Here is a 7,807-nt window from a genome sequence, read left to right on the forward strand (position 1 = left end):
TTCTTGATAGTCCCTTTGCACCTGCTTCACATACTCAATGCTTTCTCTGTTTTCTCCATCAAGCAATTCTCCCCTCTTTTTCTGTTCTTCCACTCCACCATCTGCTTTTTCCTGGGTGGTGCTTAGCATTTCTCTAACTATTCTGCATACTTCTAGCTTCAGGTCATTGATAACTTCATGCCTGAATTGGTCTATGAGGCTCTCTAAATGGCGCTTAATGTATATTGGTACAGTGTCCACTATTGCCTGATTCTCAGGATTGGGGGTCGAGGAGCCTTTTTTGTTGCTTCCCTTCCCCATATTTTCTGTTCCTTATAAAATGTAATCTTACACAGGAGGCCCGGCTTCCCTGCCTGTCAGCTACAGCTTGATCGAATTGCGCTGGCTAGTTGTTCCCGCTCACTGCTGCGCCCCAGGGAGTTGCGGAGGAGGCAGCCTACGCGGAAGTCGGTCGCTCCTCCGGGCCACCGTCAGGCTCTGGGATCTGGGCTAGGCCAGCCTAGGGAGTCCACGAGCAGCGTCCCTCCGGCCAGGCACCTTTCACCAATCCCGTCCGAGAGGGAAATGCGCGGCTGCAGTTGCCACCGCGCCCTGCTCTTACAGGACTGCCCGCGCCCAGAAAATCCTCCGCTGGAGTCAGACTGTGGTAGGGAGTCAGTTCCTCGCTCACCTCGCCACCAGTCAGCCTTCCTTCCTGCCCGTCGCGTTTCCGAGACCGTTCCCAGACGCCCGTTCCCAGAGCTTGGGGGTCGCGTCTCTCCTTGCTGAGCCGCTGTGGAGGTGGCCGGCCGCCGCGCGGCGGGAAATCCAAGCCGCGGTTTCCAATGGCGCGGAGTCGAGCCTCCACACCGAGATTTTTCTGTTCCTATTTTAGCGCCAGGACTGTATTCCAAGTTGGATTCTCTCAGCCCAGTTCGTTCCTGAGTCAGCAGAGCATATCTCTACTGGTTCGTATCTCCTTAGTCCGCATCATTCCTGGTCTCTGAGCCGAGCCTTTAGAGAGCGTTCAGTAGTTGCTGTTGTCTGTCCGCCATGTTCTCCAGAGTCCTCCCGCCATGTTCTCCAGAGTCCTCTTCCCTTTTTAAAATAAGGTTGGCTAAGGGCTTATCAATTTTATTTATTCTTTCAAAGAACCAACTCTTTGATTCATTGATTCTTTGCTTAGTCTCTATTGCACTAATTTCTGCTCTGAATTTTAAATTTTCCTCTCTACTTTTGGCTTTGGGCTTGACCTGCTCTTCTTTTTCTAGATGTTTGAGGTGTAACATCAGGTTATTTATTTGTATTCATTCTGCTTTTCTGATATGGGAACTCAATGCAATAAATTTTCCTCTGAGACAGCTTTCATTGCATCCCACAGATTACAGTAAGTTTTATTTGTATTTTTATTTCCTTGTAGGCATTGTTTAATTTCTTCTTTAATTTCCCCTGTGTCCCACTGATTACTCAAGAGTGTGTTACTCAATTTCCATGTGTTTGTGGGATTTTTACAGTATCTTTTATCATTAATTTAGAATTTCATGGTGCTATGATCCAATACCCTGCAAGGGATAATTTCAACTCTTTTGCATTTTTTGAAATATGTTCTGTGAGTTAATATATGGTCTATTTTAGAGAATGATCTATATACTTCTGAGAAGAATGTGTATTCTGATGTTGGATGGAACACTCTGTATATGTCTATCAAGTCCATTTGTTCATAGTTTTGATTCAGTTCTGTTATTTCCTTGCTGATTTTCTGTGTGGTTGATCTGTTCCTTGGTGTCAATGGTGTGTTAAGGCCTCTTGTTATAAATGTGTTGCTGCTAATTTGCTTTTTCATTTCTGTTAAAACTTGTTTTATATAACTGGGTGCCCTGGAATTTAGTGTTTATATATTTAAGATTGTTATTTCTTCCTCTTGAGTTTTTGCCCTAACCAGTATGTAATGACCATCTTTACCTCTTCTCATTATTACTGGTTTGAAGTTCACATTATCTACAAAGAGAGTAGCTACCCTTGCTTTTTTTTGGGGGGGGGTGGTTCCTGTTCCATGAAATATTGTTTTCCATCCTTTGACTTTCAGTCTGTGAGTAACTTTTTGGGTTAGATGGGTTTCTTATAGACAGCATATGGTTGGATTTTGTTTCTTGATCCATTCTACCAGTCTGTTTCTTTTAATTGGTGAATTGAGACCATTTACATTAATGGTTATAACTGTTATACATTGGTTTATTGTTGACATGTTATCTTTCTGCTGTTGCATCTTTATCTTTCTGTTCTGTTTAATTGTCTGCTTTGCTTAGTGGTTTTTTCCTAAGTGTATCTAAACTGTCTTTCAGTATTCTTTGCAGGGTTGGCTTAGTGATCATGAAGTTCTTCAGCTGTTCTTTGCCATGGAAATATTTTATTTCTTCATCAATTTTGAAGGACCATTTTTCAGGGTACATCAGTCTAGGTTGGAAATTATTTTCCTTTAGGATCTGAAATACTTCACTCCATGCTCTTCTTGACTTTATTGTTTGTGCTGAGAAGTCTGCTATGATTCTGATAGGTTTTCCTTTAGAGGTGATCTGTCTTTTCTCTCTGACAGCTTTTAATATTCTATTCTTTGCTGGATTTCTGGGATGGTGATTATTATATGTCTGGGTGTAGTTGTATTTTGGTTGTGACTATTTGGAGTTCTATATGCTTCACTGTCCCTGCTATCAGTTTCCAATCTCCTGTTTGGGAAATTTTCAGCCATTACATCTCTAAATATTCTCTTGAACCCTTTATGTTGTCCCCTTTTTCATTTATCCCTATCAATCTTATGTTGTTTTTCTTTGAATCATTTTGCAGCTGTTGTACTGTTATTTCTCGATTCCTGGTTATTTTTAAAAGATCTTTCCTTTCCTGTTCACCAGCTGCAATCTTGTTTTTGAGATTTGAAATTCTATATTCACTTTCATTGAGGCAGTTTTTGCAGCTTTCAATGGAGTTTTTGATTTTGTGTATATCTCTTTGCATCTGCATTATGTATTCTGTTTGTTTCTTATATTGTTCATCCAGGGATTCTATCTTTTTGTTTAGTTCTTCCATTTTTTTAACTGTATCTTCTTTAGATATATTCATTTTTATTTTTTTATTATATTTTTATACTTTTTAATCATTTCTTCTTTCACCTGGGAGATTATTTCTAGCTTGAATTTCTTTAAAGCTTCTCAGAATTGTTTCTTTATTTCAGTTGGTATTATGTCTGATATTTCAGGTGTATGGCATATATTTTCTTTTATGTATATAGCTCCTAAGGTTTCTTGGTATGGGCTGGAGGTTTGAGATTGTAATTTGATCTTTCATTTTGTCATTTTCCTATATTTCCATGTTTCAAGTGTTATTCTAAAGCTTCCCCAGTGTCTGTTGGAAATCCTCTTCTATGCCCTCAGTTCCTGGGACTCTGGCCACCCAGTTCCCCAGATTGAGAGAGGGTCACTGAGAGTGGGGCAGGCTGGCTCAAGACCAGCTGAGCTGGTCCATTGCAACAGGAAGCCATGAAGTTCCCTGTCTGGGGCTGAGCAAGGATCCCGAACTAGTTGGGCTTGGGGGATGGTGTGGGAACACTCCACCCGAGGCCTCCTAGCCTCTGGAATCAATAGCGCTGGCCCGCCCAGAACTTGAGAGCCCACCAAGCCCGACAGGGAGCAGAAGACCTGTGTAAGCTTGTTCAAGACCACTGAGCTGGTCCAGTGCAACAGGAAGCTGCAAAATTCCCTGTCTAGGGATGAGTGGGGATCGCAAACTAGCTGGGCTCCGGAGATGGTGCAGGGACACTCACCCAGGGTTACCCAGCCTCTTGTGAAAGGATACTTAGGCAAAATGTTCAGTGTCTAAAAGGAGAAAAGTCATACTGGATTTAAATTTTCATTAATTTAAAATTTATGCAGAAACATGTGAAATTATTTTACATAATCCTAAGAATAGCAAGTATAATCAAAAAATTTTGTACAGTTTTTAAGAACTTTAGGGATACGTCACCCACAAAATTTTATATAATACTTGAGATAAATCCCTTCATTAAGCAATTAAAGGATGAAACTAAGCCTAGAAATATGAATGGATAGTAAATCCATTAAGATACACACTTAAGTAAAAGGAGGTGTGGGAATTATGAAGTACAATATAAATAGTAATTAATATGAATCCTAAGATGAGAAATGAAACTTAAATTGTAACAATTTCATATGTGCTGTTTTTTTCTTTTTGATTTTCAAAACCAGAACTTAATTAGCATACAGATCAATCAGTAAAGATTGTTTTAACATTTTTAAATGTGTGAAATAAAGACAAAATGTAAATGTGATGTAATGAAACCAAACTTGAAGTTAATGTGGAGAAAGTAGGCATGTGAATTAATATGGGAAATTACAAGCTGTTTCATATGTTTTAAAAATAATCAGAACATGGCTATGTAAAGCTGACATATAAAGAAAAAGAAATTTAAATTTGATACATGAAATTTTACAGGAAACTATAGGAATATTAAAAGGGAAATCTTAAATGAACAGAAGAAAAACACACAAATTAGCAAATTAGAGAAATGATTTCAGAAGAATAATGTAAGTGAATAAAAATAAATGTAGATTTTAAAATGTTTAATTTTCTTTTATGGAAAAAGGTAAAACAAAATTTCATAACAAGCAATAGGAGATTAACAGTAGTTCATACATTGCATGCTGTTATCTTTAAGTATTTGCTCTGGGTACAAGAAAAATTTCTCTAATCAGTATTAGCACAATCCTTCCTTTTTAGTGATCTAAGAGACACTAATAATATAGCTCATTTTCATTTTTTACATTTTCTCGACTGCCTTTTCCCCTTTAACCCATCCTAGTTGAAGAGTTGTTTGCTGTTTCACGATATGTATGGTACATGTTAGAAGTTATTTACCCTTTCAGTTTCTCACACCAGGGAGACAATATGATGTTTACACATGAGAGTCTGATGTGTTTCACTTGTGAGTATGGTTTTAAGTTGCAGTCACTTAACTGTAGAAGTCTCCACGTTATCCAACTTTAAGGCTGAGTAGTATCATATCTTTTTGTCCACTCTGCAGCTGATAGCCATTTGGGTTTTTTCCCCAAGATTTAGCTAGTACAAATTGTGCTGCTATAAATATGGGTGCCCACTGTGATGTGATATTTTTTATTTTCCTAGGAGTATAATCCAGAAGAAGAATGACTGGGTGGAATATGACATCTTATCCGAATTTTTTTAGGAATCTGCACACTGTTTTGCACAGTGGCTGCACCACCAACAGTGGAGATGGATACTTTTTTCCCCACAGCCCTACCAGTATTTGTTATTAGTTGATTTCATGACAATAACCATTCTTTCAGGGATGAGATGGAATCTCAGTGTTGTAATTTTAAACTCTTGAATGATAAATGTTTTTGACCATTTTTTCATATATTTATTTGCCATTTGTATTTCTTTATCTGAAAAGTGTATATTCATCTCAGATGCTCGGTCTTTGAATAGGAGAATCTGATTTGATATTTTTTATTTCTGTACATATACACTAATGAACATACATGAATAGAAAAATTTTAGAAGCATAATATGGCTGTTAACATAGTAGTGATAAATTTTTAGAATGATGATTAATTACAAGTGCATTTTTAATAATCTTTTTAAGTTTGTCTATTTTATTATACACATGTATTATTTTCTTAAAACTAATAAAACACATAATTAAAAATAACAATAAATTAAATATTTATAATAGTTTATATTTGTATGTAAAACACTAAGTGTAAAGCAATATAGATATTCAAAAAATAAAATCACATTTGCAATATAAGCAATTTTTTTCATTTAGAGGAAAAAGTAAAAAATAAATAATTCATGCATATCAATCCAACATAGTTTTTCCCTGAAGATTTTCTTCCTATGCCCACTTTTCTCACAGATTTTACTGCATTTTAACAGAATTTTGAATTGCCCTTTCTCGATTAAGTAATTTGACAAATAATTATTGAAATTATTCTATAAGCTCAGCAGAATGATGGTAATGATTGGAAAATATTTCTTGAAAGATGCCATATCAATTCCATGAAAACATCATGAGCCAGAATTTAGGCTAATTTCAAATTGTCATTGTAAACAATTTTCCAATATACATCTCTTGAAAAAAATTATTCTTAGCACACTTTTGTTAAGATAGATGCATAGAGGTGAAGTTGAATAAGATATCAGTTCCTGCAGGCATAGACTTTCTTTACTCTTTTACCTATTTACTAATGTAATCTCTCCCTAGTCTTAGATAGTTTAGTTCATTCATGTATTTTGGCATATTTACCATCATCTGCCTTTTACAGGGTTCTCTTTCAGATGTTCTTGCTGTATATCTTGTTGTATAAGATATACTTGTTCTATCTTATCAGTGATTATTATGCACTCAATATAAGAAAAGAAATGACTGTAGCCAGCACCGTGCAATCTTCCATGAAGAGGCCAATGCAAACCATCTGCACTAGGGACTGCCTGTGACTCCTCTGCTTCGCATGACCCTGCAGCCATGTGAAAGTTTTCCAAGAGGTTCTGAGCTCCCAGCTACATTAGGTGTTCCTTATTAAAGTTAATCTTATAGAGAAGACAAAGACATTGTGCCTATTTTGATAATTTCATCTTTTGTGACAAAAACCATATTTCTTCTACTTTAGGGAACCAATATTTCTCACCAACTAGAATCTGTCTCTGGAGAAGTATCCTGGAGTGCATAACCACCTATGTCACCAAACCAAGAGACAAATATTGACAGAGAAACTGAAAAACTGAATGATTCTAGTGATTATGCAATAAATCCCTTTAAAAAAATTCAGGTGGTTCTTCATGTCTTTGCTTTTATTGAGGAGGTTGCATATAATAGAGTAAAAGTAATTTATGATACTAGATGACTAGGTGAACCAGGCACACATTGCAAAAAAGAAGGAAGAATTGAATGGCATCTCTACTTCCAATCCCATCCATTTATTTATGAAAATGATCTATCAGCACTTATATGTACAAAAGAGAAATATAGGAGCAAGATTCTGGTGGTAACTAGGTGACTAAAAATAATAGTCACCCATGTATGATGAACAGATGAAAGAATAAAAAGACATATTCCTTAGTAAGGGGTGAATGTCCAATAAAATATTACTTTTATACTTAATTCATTTATCACAGTACTAGGGATTGAACCTAGACCATTCACACTGAACTGTATCCACAGCCCTTGTTCAAATTTTATTTTGAAACAGGGTCTTTTAATTTCACTAAGTTGCTTAAGCTGGATTCTCAATTATGATACCTCAGATTCCCAGAGTGCTTGCAGGAAATGAAATATTTGAAAGTACTTAAATATGTGATGAAAAATTTTCAATTGTCAATTGAAATGTGTACAAGCATGCGTATTGCATCATTAAATTATTAGAAATAATTAATTTTGTTCAAGTAAAATCATTCTGAGGGCACTCCGTAAGCTGCAGTTATTAAGCTTCATAACTTACACAATTAGTACTATTTTGTGGCACGCACAGTAGATGAACTTATCCCATTCTTGAGCCACAAGCTGAGCCTGAGAAACTTCCCATGACAAGTGTCACCCCAAATCCTTACCTCATTCAAGTTTCTGTAATCATCTCTGATAGCCAAAGTAGGTGAATTAAATGGCACATATCTAAGAAACATAACTAAACATAACTGTTAAAATTTCCTGTACACCTTCAGTTTTCACCTTTACTCCAATGGATACCCAAGTGCTTTCATCTGTGCTTGAGGTGCTGCCAAACCCAGTGTCAAGAAGTGA

This window comes from Cavia porcellus, unplaced genomic scaffold (genome assembly GCF_034190915.1).
Source record: "Cavia porcellus strain 051 isolate PalLab524CR breed Dunkin Hartley unplaced genomic scaffold, mCavPor4.1 scaffold_30, whole genome shotgun sequence".
NCBI lineage: Eukaryota > Metazoa > Chordata > Mammalia > Rodentia > Caviidae > Cavia > Cavia porcellus.